This window comes from Rhincodon typus, chromosome 4 (genome assembly GCF_021869965.1).
Source record: "Rhincodon typus isolate 14 chromosome 4, sRhiTyp1.1, whole genome shotgun sequence".
NCBI classification, from domain to species: Eukaryota; Metazoa; Chordata; class Chondrichthyes; order Orectolobiformes; family Rhincodontidae; genus Rhincodon; species Rhincodon typus.
Window position 1 is genome coordinate 29,941,838 of NC_063335.1, and position 21,162 is coordinate 29,962,999.

Sequence of the window (21,162 nt, forward strand, 5' to 3'; positions counted from 1 at the left end):
GCTTCCACAATGCAGAGATTCTGTGAGTATGCAATACAGGTGGTTCTCCGACAACGCGATAGTTGTGTGACCTTGCACCATGGGAAATCGCTATACCTGTACAGCAGAAAGTTTGCGTTATCCAAACAGCGTCCACTACTCATCAGTCATGTTACAGCCAATTTGTATTAACGCAACACGCATTATAGCAGAATTACCTGTACACATTATACACTGCTATTTACTGGGTCTCGTTATTCAGCCCTGCATGAGCTAAACCTCCAGCCAAGGAACAAATCTAACTGTGCTCATGCATATATAAAATTTCTCAAATATCGCCCAGTGGTGTGCAATTTGGAATTCTTTAATTAGTTTGCAAGCATTGTATCATCTATAACAAATCGTGACTCATCAAAGTGTGAAAATCTGGCACAAGACAAAAAAAATGTATTTGTGAATGAACATAACAGCTGTCACATTTACTACTGAAGTTATTGGCCTTGAATGTGTTAGGACCTCCTGCTGCCTCTCAGCAGGGTCTTCGCTTTATACACAGCACAGCAGCATTTATGCAAGGATATTCCAGGCTATTTCATTTTAAAATGAATATCTATCAAATTATTATTTAAACCAGTAGCACATATGTTTTCTGAATGTTGATGTACACTTTTTTGAAGCCTCATGGAACAACAAGAATATTCAAGGTAGGTGGGGAAAGCAGAATAATTTCAAAGGTTCTGAATTTTCTTTGATTTTTTTTGGCATAACGTTGTTGGAAGTGCATAGGAAATTTTGGAGAGGCATGATTCTTGCTTAATTTCCTGCAAAGTTACATTGGCAAAGGGCTCAAGGAAATTTAAGGCCATTTTTTGTGTAATGGACTGATTCTACAATTGGGCTGTCCCAATAAATGCTGACATGCACTCAGAAACTGCATGTCAGGAAAGCATGAACTGAAAGGCTACTTCTTAGTCTTTCAACTGTAGCATTTAAAACAGATGAACTGTCCATTTACTGTCTCTGCAGGTTGTGGAAGCACTTTTTTATTCATTAATGGGATGAGGTCATCACTGGCCAGGCGAGCATTTATTGCCCAGCCCTAATTGCCCAGAGGGCAGTCAAGAGTCAACCACATTGCTGTGGGTCTGGAGTCACATGTAGGCCAGACCTGGTAAGGATGGCAGACATTAGTGAATCAGATGGGTTTTCCCCCTGACAATTGACACATGGTCACCATTAGATTCCTGATTCCAGATATTTATTGAATTCAAATTCCACCATCTGCTGTGGTGGGATTTGAACCCAGAGCATTACCTGGGTCTCTGGATTAACAGTCCAGCAATAATATCACTAGTCCATCACCTTCCTCTTGCCAGGGTATGTTACAGATTACACAAAACTTCCAAATATAGTAGTTCAGTAGTTACATCTGCCACAGATTCACACTGATATCATTTCAAAAGTAATTGGCTGGTTAAAAAACACAATGAGATGTTGGAGGTGCTACATATCAACATGAGTTTGTCTTTCTGCTAATCAGAGTGCTCTAACTCATATGTTAAATAAACCTTACATAAGTTTAATGGTCAGAAAGACATGGACAATTCCAAGATGTACCATTATCTTTGACAATCATAGCCACAAACTGGATCATTCACAGGATGATGTTGTTGTACATCTTGAAATCAGGATTTTTCCTGGCTTTGTCAATATTCCAAACCAACTTGAATGAAGTAAGAAAAGAACATTCATAAAGCAAGCTAAGTGCCATAAGTTTAAAAAGATAACAAAAGAAGGGTCCAGACCTAAAACGTCAGCTTTCCTGCTCCTCTGATGCTGCCTGGCCTGCTGTGTTCATCCAGCTCTACACCTTGTTATCTCAGACTCCAGCATCGGCAGTTCCTACTATCACAGAATGGAAATGGGTTTCCATGTACATATGGTGGTGCAGAGAGGACAGGAGAGAGGGAAATCACGGTCAAGTTGCCCACAAATTTCTAATATATGCTGCTGAGAGGTTGGTTCCCCACCCATTAAGAAAAGTCAGAAATGACCTCATAACTTTTTCCAGGGTGAGGATGATGAAACAAGGGAGAGGCATGAAGCAGATCCATCTACTAAACATTCACTGAGCAGTCCAGACCATGCATGCACCAGCCCAGATGCATTCATTAATGGGAATTAATGGGAGTAAGGAAGGAGTACTGACCATGCAACAAATCATCACTGAGGGGGATGTGGGCAGGTGGTGACAATGAAGTGGGTTACAGTTAGATGGATAAATGCTCCAAGATCCACTAACCTGCACCTCACAGGAATTGCAAACCTGATCATTACTTAGCAGAAGTTCTTTCTTAAGTCCTGTGAAGAACTTGAATACACTATAAAGGATTTTGGAGAATACATTACAAAAATGCTCCAACAATTGAATTAGCAACTGAAAGCATTTCATGGCCTTACTGAACTCAATGGAGTAAATGGTAACCTGGAAAGCACAGGATATCCTGTTAGTGATTCCCCCAAGGATAAAGAGAACAAGTGCAGATGGAGTTTTGCATACCAAGGCCATGTTTGTTATTGACAATTTCAAGAGACATTTGCTTGTGATCTAAAGAGACTAGGTGATTATTTTAAGATGATCTTGATGACAGGCATTGTTTTAGCATGGGCCCTGAAATAACTCTACAGAAGCTGGTATCCTATCACCAAGTCACACTTTATTCAAAACGAACAGTCGAGTTGAATTGAATTAACTTTATTGTCACGTACTCAAACGAGTACAGTAAAAAGTTTAGAAGTCGCCACTTACAGTGTCATCTCAGTTACAAGGTACCTAGAGACAGCTTCTTCAGAACAAGTTTTAGGATTAAAAAAACTAGAAAAAATAAAGAAATAAAAAGTCCAGAATTACAGATCATTGACGTAAGTTAGAAAAATAGAGAAATAAAAAAGTTCAGAATAAGAGTCTTTCCAATCCAGTCCATGCCAGCACCTTGCCTCCAGTCTGCATCAGGCCTTGAATCAACTTGAGGCTGGAACTCCACGCTGGGCCGAAAGACCACCACGGGCCCACCGAGGGACTGCCATGCCGGGTTGAGAGACTGCCACAGGCCCTCAGATAATCATCACGCTGTGCTGAGAGATTGCCACGTTAGCCCGGTAAATCACCATGCTGGACAAAGAGGGCACCAACACCAAGCTGCTGAAAGACTGCCATGGGCTTTGACTTTAGTACTACCTTATATAGAGTCAGGCACCAGACAGTTAATATCCCTGACACTCAACCTTTTTATGTCAGCCAGGGCTTCCTGATTGGACCAGATTAACAAGCCCCAAACAGCGAACGCCTATTCTATGAGGTCTAGCTGGCTGACCTTGTTACAATCAGTACAATTTCATCTCTTCCTCAGGTAAGCTTAAGCCAGACATTAAGATATTTCTTTAAACAGTATTTATAATGTATACATGATAATGTAGCAACTGGCATTCTTGTTTTAAGCTGCAGTAGTTCCAAACTTCCAGCAGAGTGTCTATCACATGACTATTGAGGTCTGTGAAACAATAAGCTCTGCCTCTACAAATGCTTTGCTCTTCAGGTCTGTGCAAAGGTTCTTCCCTAAAGTAGCTTCCTGGACATCCCAAAGCTGAGAGCTGGGATGTAGCAAATGGAGAAATGGAAGAATATTACTGCTGAGAGTTGGTTGCCTCAAGAGAATGAGGAAAAATGGTCCACAGCTGTTGACTGACTACTACAGAGTTGCCTCTGAAAGAAGGACCATTTTAAGACCCAGTGGAAAGAAGCCATTCACCACCACTGAGTCAAAAAATTCACTTTGTAAGTAGCAGCATCACCCCTGGACTATTCATCATGGACTACGGGAGGACAGCTCACCACCAATTGCTCCAGGGCAATTGGGGATGGGCAATAGATACCGGCACATCCCCTGATTGAGTAATGGAATCCTGCTTCTCTCGCTGAATTGACACTCTTGGAAGAAAAAGTGAGGAAATGTACAATAAACATCCAAAACATTCATCAAAGGAAAGCAGCTGAGAAGGAAACATTGATCAAGAGACGGGGGAACGGGTGGGGTGCAGTGCCTAACCAGTGGCATGATTTCCCTCCCTGCCACCTAAGATCTCAGTGGGTAAGTCACCCCCAACCCCTGAAGGTCTCCACCCCCAAACGTGGGAAGAGGCTTCACCTCCGAGAGGGGCTGGTCATCTGACTGACTGGCAGCCGTCTAGTCTTTGCATTGGCAATGAGAGCCTGATCATTGCTGGCACTGTTTCCAGTCACATCAAGGTAAAGAAATAAGTCAGATGCAAAGGAAGACTGAAAAGCTCTCTGTGAGGTTGGGACAGGAGGCCCTGAGCAGATTGATGCTGGAGGTCTGACCACAAAGGCCAAGGTGGGAGAGACACTCTATGGAGGGACGGGCGGGTGGGGTGTGGGGCAAGGAGAAAGCCCTGATTGCAGTAAAGGCCCCATGAAAGAGTCAAACACCCCCCTTTCACACAAGGCCGAGCAAACTGCCCCAGGTGGCCCTCCCCATTACCCCCAACCTCCAACCTCCGGCTGGAACATTGTGACCAGAGTTGGAAGTGTCCATTACTTACCCACGGAAGGAGCTGAATTGGAGTGAGAGCAACTGGGTAAATGATGCGCTGAAATTTACAGGGGCCCCCATCAACACACCTCCCCTGGCGGAAACTATAACACTGTGCCCATGAAATAGAAAAAGAAACTGGATGAACCATCTTTTGAATGCTTCAGGATAATCCTTCCTTAGAAAGAATCAAGGGTTGGAGTGAAGGCACGTGAGGGTTGACACAACAGGTTTTATCATAAAGCTAGAGGAATACAGAGAGAGAGAGGCTTGTTATTCTTTCTTATTCTAAAGTTTTTATATCAACTCTTGGTTTATCAATCCTAATCACAGTTGACTTCCAATGTTCTAGCAAGCTGTGCACTTGTGATGCAGGGGTAATGTCCCCTACCCCTGGACTGAGTAGAACTGGGTTCAAGTCCCATCTGCTCCTGAGGTGTGTAATAACATTTCTGAACAGGTTATTTAGAAAAAAATAGGTTAAACATTTTATAAAAAAAATATAAGTGGTGCAAGCACGTGTTTCAGCCATTGATTTTGTGTCTTAGAGAAATTCTATGCATCAGTGATTAGCCTACAATAAAATATGGTCTCTACAATAAAATATCAGAGCTCGTGGGCTGATTTTTCACACTGGGGATGGGAAGCAGGGTTTAGAACTATATATCTTGGTCTCAGACCCATGCCCAGTCATTCAGAGTTTTGAACAAGTGCCCCTTAATTGACATTGAGACAAGTAAAGGAGGTAGGTGGGCTCTCGAAGCTGATGAACCATTCAGAGACCATCGAATTTCAGAGGACCAACCAACTGGAGCACAAAGTAGGCAGGTCGAGCATATAATAAGGAACGCGAATGGAATTGTGGCATTTTTGCTAAAGGAATAGAGTATAAAAGTGGGGAAGTGTTGCTGCAACTATACAAGGCATTAAGGAGACCACACCTGGGGTATTGTGTACAGTTTTGGTCCCCTTATTGAGGAGAGATGTAGTTGTATTGGAGGTAGTTCATAGGATGTTCACTAGATTGATTCCAGAGATGAGGGGGTTTGTCTTACAAAGAGAGATTGAGTAGTTTAGGCCAATACTCTATGGAGTTTAGAAGAATAAGAGGCGATCTAATTGAGGTGCACAAGATGCTAAAGGCGATCAGAAAGTAGACATAGAGAAGATGTTTCCTTATGCAGGGCAACTTAGAATGAGAGATCATACTTTTAGGATAAGGGGTAGCAGATTTAAAACAGAGATGAGGAGAAATTACTTCTCTGAGAGGGTCGTGAATCTGTGGAATTCACTCCCCAAAGAATGGTGAATGCTGGGATGTTGAGTAAATTTGAGGACGAGATAGGCAGATTATTAATTAGTAATGGGTTGAAGGGTAATGGAGAACATGAGAATGGAGTTGAAACTGAGATAAGATCAGCAATGATCATATTGAATGGTGGAACTGGCTCAAGGGGCTGAATGGCCTACTCCTGCTCCTAGGTGTTAGGGTAATTAACTGAGGTAGTGCTTCAACCAGCAGGGTCCGTCTCTTCCAATTTTTAAAAAAATCTCAATGAAAGAATTGTGGATGGTATGAGAGGGTGAAAGCCTTCTGCAGGGTTAACTTTCGCTGCATCTCCACCCAGACAAAACAGGGCCAAAATTAGGGACTGCCTGGAGCATTGGCACTCAGGCCTTCACTCAGTGTCTGCCCCTGGTCTGCCCATCTCAACATCAGGTGACTGCAAATGGAATCAGGAGATCCCAGGTGGCCTCCTGAACTTATCTCTACCAAAGTTCTTAATCAGTCTAATTGGCTGCTTTTTTCAACAGGCAGCCTGCTGGTCCCAAATCCACCCTGTCTCTGGCAGCGGAAAACAGATATACCACCGGTCTCTCATATTTTCGATAGCTGCCAATTTTACCATGACTTGGATGTTCAGGTGCAGGTACAGCTCTTCCCTGGGTCTGGATCCTAAGGATTAAGTGAAAATGTAGAAGCTGCTGAACATCAAGCCTTCAGGATCAAGTCTTCTGGCTCCTGTCTTTTTGGGGTGAGATGGGAGGAGCAGGGTGTCTTTCACAGCAGCAAAACTTTACCGGAAATAACCAGGAAGCCCTGGAGAAATGCAGCAGGTCTGGCAGTATCTGTGGAGAGAGAAACCATGTCAATGTTTCATGCTGACCCCTGGGACCAATGAGACTCTCAAATTGCTAAGGGTCCAGGACCAGATCACGTTTCACTGGGATGCCCATCTGAGCAAAATGAAGCTAAACATTGGGAACAGTTCCTTCCAAGTCTGCAATGAAGCTGTGTCTTGAAGTTCCATAAAATTGGGCAGTGAACTGGGCAAAAATGGCCTCATCACTTTTTAATCATTTTTTTTATCCCAACAAATGTATTCTGAAGGGGCAAAAAGAAACAAAAAGGTTTTGGGCAGATTTTTCATGCGCTGAGCATCCCAGTGAAACGTGATCTGGTCCTGGACCCTTAGCAATTTGAGAGTCTCATTGGTCCCAGGGGTCAGCATGAAACATTGACATGGTTTCTCTCTCCACAGATACTGCCAGACCTGCTGCGTTTCTCCAGGGCTTCCTGGTTATTTCCGGTAAAGTTTTGCTGCTGTGAAAGACACCCTGCTCCTCCCATCTCACCCCAAAAAGACAGGAGCCAGAAGACTTGATCCTGAAGGCTTGATGTTCAGCTGCTTCTACATTTTCACTTAATCCTTAGGATCCAGACCCAGGGAAGAGCTGTACCTGCACCCGAACATCCAAGTCATGGTAATGCCCCAGGCCATGAAATGATTGTATTCTGATGCCTGAACAGGAGAGTGTAGGTCAAGAGCAATTCTCTGTGCCATACTTACGTAGGTGCTGGAAAATTGACCACCATAGTCTTTGACTGAAAAAGTAGGTGTAAAAAAAGTTTTAAGTTTAGAAGGTATGTCATCTCATTCCAAAGTGCAACAAATCCCAACTATTACCTTTAATGTGTCACCACATTCAGGAAACCTCATCAGCACACAGCAAGATCCCAATAACTAGATGAATGAGGAGTTAATCAGTTTTAGTCGTTGAGGAAGGAATGTTGATCAGAAGAGAACTCTCTGCTCTTAAAATAGCAGCATCTGAATCTTTTCCGTCAATTGACCGGAAAGGCAGTGGTGGCTGTGCTGAAGATCACTGAACTGATAATGCAGCATTCTGTCAATCTGAACTGTGTTCCAGTTACACATCACAGAATCAGACTTCAACTTCCAGCTCCAAAACAATCAGGAAATTGGACATTAAACACCAAAAAAACACTAAACTGGTCTTCCATTTACTAAAAAGCTACTCTTCATGACCTTTACAATGTCAGATTTTTTTCATGATTATAGAAAGCTTGTGCATACAAACATGGACGTTGACAATTAAGCTTTTCCAGCCTGCTCCAACTTTCAGTAAGATTGTGACTGATCTGCCTGTGATTTGAATTCTACATTCTTGTCTACCTTCGATAACCCTTGATACCCCTGCCTAACCAGAATCTGTTCACCTCTTGACCTCTAAATTTAAACCAGTGCCCCTTTCTTCTGGAATGACCCTCAAGAGGAAACATCCTTCCCACATTGACCTTATCAAGATCATTCAGGGTCTTAGACACCAACATCTATTTCAAGCCCACTGACTTCCACAGCTACCTAGACTACACCTCCTGTCACCCACCTTTCTGCAAGAATGCGACCCCCTACTCTCAATTCCTCCAGCTCCACCGCATCTGCTCCCAAGATGGGGCATTCCACTCCCAAACATCCCAGATGTCCTCTTATTTCAAGGACTGCAACTTCCACCCTTTGGTAGTCGAAAATGCCCTCAACCGCATCCCTTGCATTTCCCGTACCACTGCCCTCGCATCCCCTTCTCTCCAACAAAAACAAAGATAGAATCCCTCTTGTCCTCATATACCACCCCACTAACTTCCAGATTCAACATATCATTCTCTGCCACTTCCGCCACCTGCAATCTGACCCCACAACCAAGGATATATTTCCCTCCCCACCATTATCTGCCTTCTGTAGGGACCACTCTCTCCGTGAATCCCTTATCCGCTCCACACTCCCCACCAGCCCCACCGCCCCCGGCACCTTTCCCTGCAACCGCAGGAAGTGCTACACCTGCCCCTACACTTCCCCCCTCACCTCCATCCAAGGCACCAAACAAACCTTTCATATCAGAATCAGGTTCACCTGCACATCCGTCAATGTGGTCTATTGCATCCGCTGTTCCCGATGTGGCCTCCTCTACATCGGTGAGACCAAGCGGAGGCTTGGAGACCAATTTGTAGAGCACCTGCACTCTGTGACAAATGACAACACCTTCTAGTCGCGAACCATTTCAACTCCCCCTCCCACTCCCTGGGTGACATGTCCATCCTGGGCCTCCGCCAGTGTCACAATGATGCCACCTGGAAACTGGAGGAGCAGCACCTCATATTCCGCCTTGGGAGCCTACAACTCAAAGGTCTCAATGTGGACTTTGCCAGTTTCAAAATCTCCCCACCTCCAGCCTCATCCCATGACCAACCCTCCCTCTCATTCCCGCCTCCTTGACCTGTCCATCTTCTCTCCGACCTATCCACTCCTCCCACCTCACTGAGCAATCCCCACCACTCCCTACCTGCACTCGCCTATCACCATCCCACCTACCTTCCCCAACCCCCACCCCTCCTCTCTCTATTTATTTCTGAGCTCCCTTCCCCTTCCCCCATTTCTGAGGAAGGGTCCCAAACCGAAATGTCAACTTTCCTACTCTTCTGATGCTGCCTGACCTGCTGTGTTCCTCCAGCTCCACACTGTGTTATCTCTGACTCCAGCATCGGCAGTTCTTACTATCTCTCTTCTAAATTCCAGAGCAAACAAGCTCAGGCTCTGTGCAACACATCCTCAGAAGTCAACCCACTCATTCCAGGGATCAATCTACTAAACCTCCTGTGAACCATTTCCAATGCATTTACATCCTTTCTTAAATAAGGTGACCAGAATTGCACACAGTATTTGAGATATGGTCTCACTGCAGCCCTGTTTAACTGAACATAACATCTATGTTAAATTCCTCTAATAATAAAAGATAGGGTGCACCTGTACCCACGGTCACTGCCACAGATGTCAGAGCGGCTATCTTGAGAGTGAACCCATGGAGAGTGACTGGCCCAGATTGGGTCCCCGGCCGTGCTCTCAGATCCTGCTTGGACCAGGTGGAGGGAGTGTTCGCAGTCACCTTTAACCTCTCCTTACTATAATGTGAGGTTTCCATCTGCTTCAAGAAGACCACCATCATCCCAGGGCCAAAGAAAAATCAGACAGCGTGCCTAATGACTACCACCCAGTGGCTCTGACATCCATCATAATGAAGTACTTTGAGAGGTTAGTCATGGCACACATCAACTCCAGCCTCATCTGTCACAATTCACCTACCGTTACAATAGGTCCACAGCAGGTGCCATCTCCCTGGATCTACACTCATCCCTGGAACATCTGGATAACAAGGACCTATACTTATTGACTTTAGCTCTGTCTTCAACACCATAATCCCAACCAAATTCATCTCCAAGCTATGAGACCTAAGACACTGCAACTGGATCTTCAACTTCCTGACCTGCAGACCGCAATCATTCAGAATGATGACAACACCTCCCCCATGATAATCCTGAACACCAGTGCCCCACAAAGCTGTGTACTCAGCCCCTTACTGTACTCCTTATACACTCACAACTGTGTGGCAAAATTCAGCTCTAACTCCATTTACAAATTTTCTGATGACACCACTATAGTGGGTTGGATCTTAAATAACTATGAGACAGAGCACAGGAAGGAGAAAGGCAGCTTAGTGACATGGTGTAAAGACAACAATCTCTTCCTCAATGTCAGCAAAACAACAGAGCTGGTCATCCACTTCAGGAAATGGAGTGGAGGACATGCCCCTGTCCAATGGTGCTGAGGTGTAGACAGTCAAGAGCTTCAACTTCCTAGGAGTAAATATCACCAACAATCTGTCCTGGTCCATCCACGTCCACACTACAGTCATGAAAGCTAAGGAAATTCGATATGTCCACAATGATTCTTATCAATTTTTATGGATGTACCATAGAAAGCATCCTATCCTGATGCATCACAGCTTGGTATGACTGCAAAAAATTACAGAGAGTTGTGAATGCAGCCCAGCCAATATGCAAATCAGCCTCCCATCATTGACTCTGTCTATGCTTCCTGCTGCCTTGGAAAAGCAGCCAACATTATCAAAGACACCTCCCGCCCTGGTTAGACTCTCTTCCACCCTCTTCCATTGGGCAAAAGATATAAAAGTTTGAAAACACGTACCAACAGATTCAAGAACAGCTTCTTCCCTGCTGTTATCACACTTATGAACGGATCTTTCAAATATTAAAGTCGATCTTTCTCTGCACTTTCTCTGTAGCTGTAACACTACATTCTGCATTCTGTTTTACTACCCTGACGTACTTATGTAAGGTATGATTTACCTGGATAGCACACAAAACAATACTTTTCACTGTACGCATGACAATGAAAAATCAAGTCAAATCAAACCAAATCAAATTGAATATTGGAGAAATTCAGATCAGGGAGTAGAAATGTATGGCTACAGCTATTTGAATTGGCTCATGTTAGAGGTCTAAAACTATCTTTAAAACATATCCATATCAGAAATCTCTTTTAATTTTTAACATCTTGTACAGAAAGAAAATAAACAACCATGAGACTGTACACATTAACAGGAGGGAAATTAATATTTTCCTGTCACTACTGCTAATAATTTACCCTTGTTAGATTAGTTCATATGAATCTCAAATAGAAGAAATTAAAGACTATTTTGCACATTCAACATAAAGGCATTATGGAGTTATTGATAAGGTAATTATACAAGTACTTGTTATTCTTACTTAAAGTCCTTTTTCTAATAATTTAGCAATGCTTCAAGCAATTTTTAAAAACTGTTTCAACAGCTCCAGTAAAAAAACAGAGAGAAAAATTTTGCACATTCTCCCTGTGTCTGCGTGGGTTTCTTCTGGGTGCTCTGGTTTTCTTCCACAGTCCAAAGATATGTAAGTTAGGTGGATTGGCCATTGGAAATGCAGGGTTATAGGGATAGGGTATAGGGATCTGGGAGGGATGCTCATCAGGGAGTTGGTGCGGGAACAATAGGCTGAATGGTTTGCTTCTGCACTGTAAGGATTTTATGCTTCTATAAATCTTGTAAAAGCACTTCAACATTCATTTGATAACACCGCCAACAACATTATTGATATAATAAGGCACAGTTTATTATCCCCATTCTAGGATTAGCAAGACGACTTGGTAGAATATCAATGTTATGGCCATGTCGACCTGTTTGCTTTTTAACTGGCTGAGAAATTAAGCTTTGGAGGCAGACTGTGGACGAACAAATAGGACCATTTTGACAAGTTATACGGACTTCAAAATGGTCATTTGGAGCAGGAGGCAGAAGAGAAAAGTATGTTTAGAGTAGTTATATTATGATAGATTAGTACGTAACAGTAAAACTAAATACAAAAAGATAAAGAGAGTGAACTTGGCTCAAAAATGTGCATATATTAATTATATTGAGAATTACAGCAATAATGTTGATTTAAACATCTGCTTAGCATTCTTCATGTAATATCTGTGTTTGTTTGATGGCAGGAGTGTAAGCTGTAACAAGGATGGTGTCCCTGGGGGTGTGACCTCTAATGAGGGTGGTGTGACTGGGGGTGAGTAAATTGTATGGGCGATGGTGTGACTGGGGATAGGTCAGTTGTATGGGCGAAGGTGTTTCTGGGAGTAAGTGAAAGGGTCTCAGAACCCCACTGATGGTGGCGGAAATAGGTTTCGCATAAAACTCAGAGGTAAAGTGAAACATGCCATGGGCTGCATGCGAGAAACTCCTTAAGACCTGGTGGTGACAAAGTTTCTCAGAGGCTTCATTATTTTCTCATCATAGTTACTGTAATTGACCTTCACCCACAATAGTGAAGAGCCAACTGTGCCAGACATTTTCAAAGGGTTATAACTCATTTCACGATGGATGAAATTGCTTTTAAGACAAATTGTATTGAGATGAAGAGGCGAGGCAGGGAAACGGCATGCCAAGAGTTTTCATCCCATCAGCTCTTTTGGGATTCGGACATTTTGGTAGTTAGTAATTGCAGATAGTCGAATTTTATTAGTCTCCACTGGGAGGAAATAGCCTCCAATGGGTGGGCTCCCAGACATAGATGTGACTCCACTCCTCCTGCACCAGAAAAATTGGACGTGTGCCGTCACACACAAGGCTGATGGCGATTGATCGGCAGCCTGCTGACCCACTGGCAATGGGGCTTCTGTCTACCTGGGTCAACAGTATCAGGGATTAACGTGTAATAAAGTCTGTACTTACACTGAGCCTGGAATTCTGGCAGGAAATTCAGTCTCATTCGAAATGTTAGGGTCATGTCCTGAGGAATCTTTGGATCAGCATTTGGAATGTGGTGTATAGTAAGACAGAGTACAGTATGTGGTATCAACCCATAGGAAAATGGATAAACATTTTCAAAACATAAATAGCTTACAATAATACTGTGTCATATGTTTTCATGTTAATTATTCCAAGACCCTTCAAGAGTGCATTATGCAACAAAACGTGCCACCGAACTGTGTAAGGGAATATCAGAGCAAGAGACGTGGGTTTTACAAAGCATCTTCAACAGACAAAAGTAGGGCAAGAATTCCAGAATTTGTAGCCGGGCAACATTGCATTCATCCACAGGATGTGGGGGTCACCTGCTAGGCCATCGTATTTCTTGCCCATCCCTAACTGCCCAGAAAACAACCACATAGCTGTGGGTCCGGAGTCACATGTAGACCATACCAGGTCAGGATGGCAGCTTCCTTCCCTGAACAAGAAATTAGCGAACCAGATTTTTTTTTCCCCAGATTGTAGAGCTAGGGAGAGGTAAGGCATGGCGAGATTTGAAAAAGCTGAGAAATTTTAAATCAAGGTACTGCTTAACCGAGAGCCAGCAGTATGTACGGGGTAATGGGTAACCAGTCTGAATAAGAACATAGACAGTGGAGTTTTCGATGACCTGAAATTTGTGAAAGGTACAAGACGAGACACCATCCAGGAATAATGAATAACCAAATCTCAAAGTGACTGAAGCACAGATCCCGAAGAACTCACTTCGAGTTCTGTGAGCAGATCTGGGCCTCACACCTTGGGAAGCATATATTAAACCTTGGAGGGAGCACAATGTAAGTTTACAAGAATGATATCTGGACTTTAGGGATTAAGTTATGAGGAGAGATTATATAAATTATGCCTGTTTTCTCTAGAATTTAGAAGTTAAGGGGTGCTCTAATCAAAGTCTTCAGATATTAACAGGAAAGGACAGAGGAGATAAAGATAAACTACTCCCATTGATAGGGGATACTAGAACTAGGGGGCATAGTCTGAGAGTTGGGACCAAATCATTCAGGAGAGACACTAGGAAGCATTTTTACATGCAAAGGTTGGTAGATATTTGGAACTCTCATCCGCAAACTGTAGTGGATGCTGGATCATTTGTTAATTTTAAATCTGTGATAAATAAACTTTTGTTAAACAAGGGTATTTAAGGATATGGACCAAAGGCAGGTATATGGAGTTAGGGACAAACACAGAAATTGCTGGAAAAGCCCAGCAGGTCTGGCAGCATCTGTGAAGAGAAATCAGGGGTAATGTTTCAGGTCCGGTGACCCTTCCTCAGAACTGATTATCAGTTTACAGCATCCGCAGCTTTTTTACAGTTTTTATATGGAGTTAGGCCACAGATCGGGCAGGACCTCATTGATTGGTGGAACAGGCTTGAGGGGCTGAATGGCCTACTTGTGTTTCTATGTCTCCGTAAAGGCCTAAATTGCTCAAGCATGTTGCTTATCACTCTATTTCCCTAAAAAAGCCTCCTTAAACTATGTTCCCAAGAAAGGCATTTTCCCACAAAATTCCTTAGAAAAAGTTGTGGAACGAAAAGAATGTTGCATAGAATATCAGTTAAAACCTCATGCTGCTCTAGCCCTTGCTGGGGTAAATGATCATGACCTGTTTTCTGATGAGGGAGGCCATTCTGTCCTTTAGATCAGGAGTACAAAACTCGTTGTGTGATCACTGCTGTACAAATTAATTCACTTTGTGCTTTCTCACTCTCACACATGACCCATACATGGCTCTTAACTTACCTGGAACATGTCGCTCGCACACTTCCGGCACAAGTTATGCTGACATGGGAGAATAACAACGGGTTTGGAAAACATTTCTAAACAGATTGGGCAAATCAGTTGCTTTTCCAAGTTGTCCATGGTTTGCCGGTCTTTGGCCAAAAGGTTGTAGTCCATGGAAGTGGTCATGACAGAAAGTTTCCGAGATCAGTGCTAACTATTAAAGTTAGGTTCAGAAATGAAGCTGCCTCCCAGCTTCTCTTGCTTTTTCTGCCCGGCTTGGTCTGAGGCTGTGACCCAGCTGATTGGAACACATCCTACTGTTTCTGCATGTCTGACATTGTCTCGGATTGGATTGGTAGGTTCGATGATGCTTTTAGCAGCAGTATGTCAGCTGTTGCTATGTTTGCAGTGCACCATTATTGCCTTATATGAAACTGACACTAAATGACACTGACTGCCAGAGCTGCTGCCTATCTCTTTCTTTCTCTCCAAACCTACACCTGTCAGCACTGACTCTCAAAACAGCTGCTTCTCTGGACACTCACATTTAGCAAGAAATGTTCTTTAACCAAGTTGAAACAAACAACATCAAATAGAATACCTTTTGCCAAATTCACAGCTCCCAAAATAGTAATACCGTAATATGTGAATTGTGTTTTATTAAAATAGCTTGGGATCATGACAATGACTGCTGACAGTATTGACAGCTCTGTCCAAGCCTTCTCGAACTTCGACCCCAGCCAAAGCATAAAATAGCAAAGAAATGCTGCACTTAGCTTGTATTTTCTTTCATGATGAAACAGAACACACTGTCACTTTTTGTTTTACTGATAAAGAGATGAAATGGCCCCTAACATCATTTAAATAAAACAAAAAACTGTGGATGCTGAATATCTGAAACAAAATCAGAAATTGCTGGAGAAACTCAGCAGATCTGTCAGCATCTGTGGACAGAATACAGAGTTAACGTTTCAGCACTTGAGAACAGTTCTGAAGAAGGGTCACAAACAGAAACAGAAATTACTGGACAAAATCAGCTGGTCTGACAGCAACTGTGGAGAGAAATCAGAGTTAACGTTTTGGGGCAAGAGACCCTTCCTCAGTTCTTAGCAATTTCGGAGCAATTTCTATTTTTGTTTCTGATTTTCAACATTTGCAGTTTTTTCAGTTTTCTGAAGAAAGGTCACTGGACTTGAAATGTTACCTTTGCTTTCACTCCACAGAGTCTATCAGACACGCTGAGTTTGTCCAGCTTTTGCTGTTTTTGTTTCTTTTCAATACTCTATGCATTTGGGAGGGGGTGGAGGGTCAGTTAGCTGGCTTGCATTGCAGAATGATACCAGAGGTGTGGGTTCAATTCCTGTATGGGCTGAAGTTACTGTGAAGGACTCTCTGTCTCAACCTCTCCCTTCATGTGAAGGCACAGTGACCCTCAGGTTAAACCACAAACCAATCATCCATGGTCTGGTAAGGCTATGGCAACTTTACCCTCTACCTTAGCTGCATGTTGGTTTGAAATAAAATTAAAAATTTGAAGAAGTATTTCAATTTTAAAGAGACACATGGGGTATTCTTACTATGACAAATAATTTTTTTTTAAGGAATTGCTACAGTGTGAAGCAGGCCATTTGGCCCATCAGGTCCACGCCAACCCTCTGAAAAGCATCCCACCACATGACTCTGCCCTGCACACTATGGGCTGATTTAGCATGGTCAAGTCACCTAACCTGCACATCTTTGGACTATGGGAGGAAGCCCTTGCAGAAACAGGGAGAACATGCAAACTCCACACAGGCAGCTACCTAAAGGTAGAATTGAACCCAAGTCCCAAGTAGCTGTGAAGTAGTAATATTAATTGCTAAGCCACTGTGGGAATTCAAAGCATTGCTTTGTTCTGAACTATTTATGAGACATAGCTGTTGATTTGAAGTTGCTTTTGAATGTTCTCCAGGCTATGGTTGGAGCAGCACCACACCTACCTAAAAATGAGGAGCCAATCTGGGAAGTATCAATGCAGGGCTATATGTTTGTCAACCAGTATCCTAGGACCAACCGTCTTCAGCTGCTTTATCAATGACCTATCCAATATAGGAACAGGAGTAGGCCGTTCAGCTCCTCGAGCCTGTTCCACCATTCAATGAGATCATGGCTGATCTGAGACCTAACTCCATAATTTAGATACCCCAAAATAAATGAGCTAATGATGAAGTTTTTCTACTAAACTCATGAATTTCCTTACCCATAAAGGCATACTCCATCAGTGTTCAGTTTCTGAAATTGCTTATTCATGACTTGACAAATGTAACGTCATTTTATATTGCAGCTGCAATAACTTGCCCTTCCATATACCCATCCAGCTGCTTCTTAAATGTTGTAATTGTATTAGCCTGTACCACTTTCTCTGGCAGCACATTCCATACATGCACTACCCTCTGTGTGAAAAAGGTGCCTTAGATCTCTTTTAAATCTTTCCCCTCTCACCTTAAACCTGTGCAGCTCATTAGTGCTATTCAAATTAGGCCCAAAACCAGATTTGTCGTGGTTCTCAAACCTGTCTTGAAGTCACATTTCTTGGTCACTGCAATTCATTCTGGCACAATTGCAGATCATAACGTTTTGAATGAGAAGTGATATACTGCAGATCCAGTCGTGGCTAACAATATATCTGCACAATCATTGTTGCCATGCAGATAATCAGTGTAATGTGACACATTCAGGCAGACGTGTAGAGGGTCAAAATAATATTCAATGTATTTAACCAGCCATTAGGAGTATGTCAATAGTAAATTGGCAAAAACGTTATCAGTTTAATGTGTGCCCGACAATGTATCCTGGAGAATGTTGGCAGAGTGCTTGATGTGCACAACATAATATCATGAACGATCACCTCTCACTGGACTTGATTGGAATAGCAGCAAGTTTTGAAAAACTGCGGATAATTATCACTGAAGTGCCTTTCCTGCTCACAGCCATTGGATCAAAAATGAAAATTATTTGAAAACTCTGCAAGCAAGTGAAACATAGTAACAGCGACTAATCTGATAAAATATTAATTCAGCATGAAAGTCAGGAAGCGCTTAATCATACAGTGAGTAATGTTTGGAATGGTGTTGTAGGTGAAATAACAGAAATAAAACTGGATTAGTTCAGGGGGCACTACATCACAGTGAAGCAGCATCAAGTGGTGGATGCGGGTACAATTATAACATTTAAAAGACATTTTGATTACTACTTGAATAGGAAAGGTTTGGAGGGATATGGGCTGGGAGCAGGCAGATAGAGCTAGTTTAGTTTGGGATTATGGTTGGCATTGACTGGTTGGACTGAAGGGTCTGTTTCCATGCTGTATGACTCTATGGCTCGATGAGCTGGATTGTTCTGTTACTAAAGCCGGACAACTATGTTGACAAGGACTATGGTATCCTGAAGAGAGTGCAGTGAAGCTTCACCTACTTGATTCCTGGGATGGCAGGACTGTCGTATGAGGAGAGATTGAATCAATTAGGATTGTGTTCACTGATGTTCAGAAGAATGAGCGGGGCGGAGGGGTGGGGAGAGATGGGGTGCGGGGGTGGTGGTGTGGTGGTGTGGAAATCACATAGAAAGCTATAAAATTCTAACAGGACTAGACAGGTTAGATGCAAGAAGAATGTTCCCAATGGTGGAGGAGCCCAGAACCAGGAATCATAGTTTAAGGATAAGGGATAAGTCTTTTAGGACTGAGATGAGGAGAAATTTCTTCACCCAGAGAGTGGTAAGCCTGTGGAATTCACTACCACAGAAATTGGTTGAGGCCAAAACATTACATGTTTTCATGAAGGAGGTAGATATAACTTTTGTGGCTAAAGGGACTGAGGAATATGGTGGAGGGGCAGGATTAGGGTATTGAGCTCGATGATCAGTCATTGTTGTATTGAATGGCAGAGCAGGCTCGAGAGGCCGAATTGTCTACTCCTGCTCCTATCTCCTATGTTTCTATGAAATGGTTAGTATTTCTCAGTGGTGTTGGATGTATCCCTGGAGACTTGATCATGTGGGGGGGGTCATGTGATTCTTGATCACGTGAGATCTGGAACTGTCATTACATGTTGTACTGACTGGAAAGAACAATGTATTGAGGATCCCAGGAGGTGTCATTAGAACCATCGCTTTCCCTATGAGTGATCTGAACTTGAGTAGGGGAAATACAATGGACAGATGATACAAAATTGAGATTATGATAGTATTGGAGAGGTCCTGACAGATTGGAGGAATTGGCAGGCACATGACATATACCTATAAACACATATAAGTGTGAAGTGACACATTTTTGAATAAGATAACATGATCAGTCAGTATGTTATAATCTAATTGGTACTAGTTTGGGGGGATGGAGAAAAGGGAAACCTGAGGGCATATAATCCCAAATCTTTGAAAATGACAACGATAATTGAGATATAATGCATTGGATATTTGATTTTGTAAATAGTGGTACCGAATGCAAAATTTTCTAAAATTTCTAATTAGGCCTCAGACAAAGTAATGTGTTCAATTCTGGGCACCATAGTGTTGAAAGAATATTAGCACCTTGGTGAAGATACAGGAGAGATTTATCAGAATGCTGCCAGGGACAAGAGAGTTCAATTGTGTGGAGAGATTCAAGAAACCAGGATAATACCAAGAACTGCAGATGCTGGAAATCTGAAACAAAAATAGAAAGTGCTGGAGAAACTCAGCAGGTCTGGCAGCATTATTGGAGAGAAAGCAGGCAATGCTTCTGGTCCAGTGACCCTTCATCACTGGACTCAAATCGTTAACTCTGCATCTCTCTCCACAGATGCTGCCAGACTTCCTGAATTTCTCTGGCAGTTTCTGTTTTTGTGTTAGAGAAACTGAGATTGATCTCCTTAGACAAGTGAACATTAAGAGACCAGATGCAGATATTTAAAATTCTGAGAAGCTTTGATCGAACAAGTAGGGGGACATCCATTTCTTCTGGTGAGTGAGTCAGTGACCAGATGTTATTGAGTTAAAAGAACTAAAGTCCGGGTGGGATGCTCTGAGGGTCGGTGTGGACTTGTTGGGCTGAAGGGCCTGTTTCCACACCGTAGGAATTCTGTGATCTATGAAATCTTCATGTAGGTATGTTGTTAAGATCTGGAGTATGCCTTAGAATCTGGTGGTCAGTTGGTCATGCACATGTATGGGCCTAATTTGCAAAGCTATGGGGAAAAGTTTGGATTTGGAAATAAATTGGACAACTCTTTCAAAGAGCCAGTACAGGATTGATGGGCTGAATAGCTTCCTCTGAGCTTCATGATTCTTGTTGTATTCTGCTTCGGGCTCAGATCCCAAGTGAAGGTGACAGCTCTTGAGTTGTGAGCGTCAGAGCTGATTGCACTTAGCCCTCCTATGTCACAAACCTCGAGGTTACACAGAGAACAAACAGGGCTTTTTGGTGTTTGGGATATAAACGTGGTCATAGCGTTTGCCTAATCCCTGCGTTATACAGAGTTCCCCACCCGGTTAATTCTATTTGTCCATGTCCTTCCCCTGTGAATACGGCTGCCACTGCAGTAATATAAATTATCGCCCGCAAAATATATGTATTACCTTCCAAAAAAATCTGGCTTTATTATTAGCAGAAAGTGTTGAGAAACCAAAAGTAAAATATATCGTCCTTCGAGCCGGAATCGAACCAGCGACCTAAGGATTTCCTGAAGTTGTAACCTCTACAGTCCTCCGCTCTACCAGCTGAGCTATCGAAGGCGTTGGAAACAAAGTACTGCCGGATTCAATAACAAATGAAAAAGCTATGGGTGGTGAATCAAAATGATCTTCTTATTTTAGGCAGTTTTGCCTGCGGAATCCTATACTGAACACTGCAGCAGACTGACTCACTTCAAAGTTCAGGACGCCGCCCCCCCCACCATTCAAACTGCTCCTGTAATCGTTTCTCTATTTTCAAATGATCACAAGAAAGAATTGCACTTATCGGTAATGACTTCCAGAAGACTGTCTCTTCGGGAATAAGTTGGTGCCCAAAGGCTCACTACATTTTTAATTACCGACAAAAACTGCTGCAGAAACTCAGCAGGTCTGGCCGTAGCTGTGGACAGCAATTATTCTAGTCCAATGGCCCTTCTTCAATACCTGCACATTGTTTTCTTACTCCTCAGATACTGCCAGACTCTGCTGAGTTTCTGCAGCAATTTGTGTTTTTGTTTGTAGCAGCCGCAGCTCTTTGCTGCGTTTTATTTTGTGTTAATTGCGGATTCTGGTCCGTAAACTTTCACCTCCGGAGTAAGCATCGCCCTGCATTCCATCGGTAGGACTTTCAACATTAAAAACAATTCAATTATGTCAATTTATTCAGA

General features: G+C 42.9%; 1 protein-coding gene and 1 non-coding gene across 2 annotated transcripts in view; both read right to left on the bottom strand.

Moving 5' to 3' along the window:
- Window positions 1-21,162, bottom strand: part of LOC109936882 (tripartite motif-containing protein 55-like) — a 97,681-nt gene that overhangs the window by 65,315 nt on the left and 11,204 nt on the right. The window lies entirely within an intron of this gene.
- Window positions 20,464-20,554, bottom strand: trnay-gua. The gene is given in 2 exon segments: window positions 20,464-20,499; window positions 20,518-20,554. It is a non-coding gene; the product is annotated as a tRNA-Tyr (tRNA).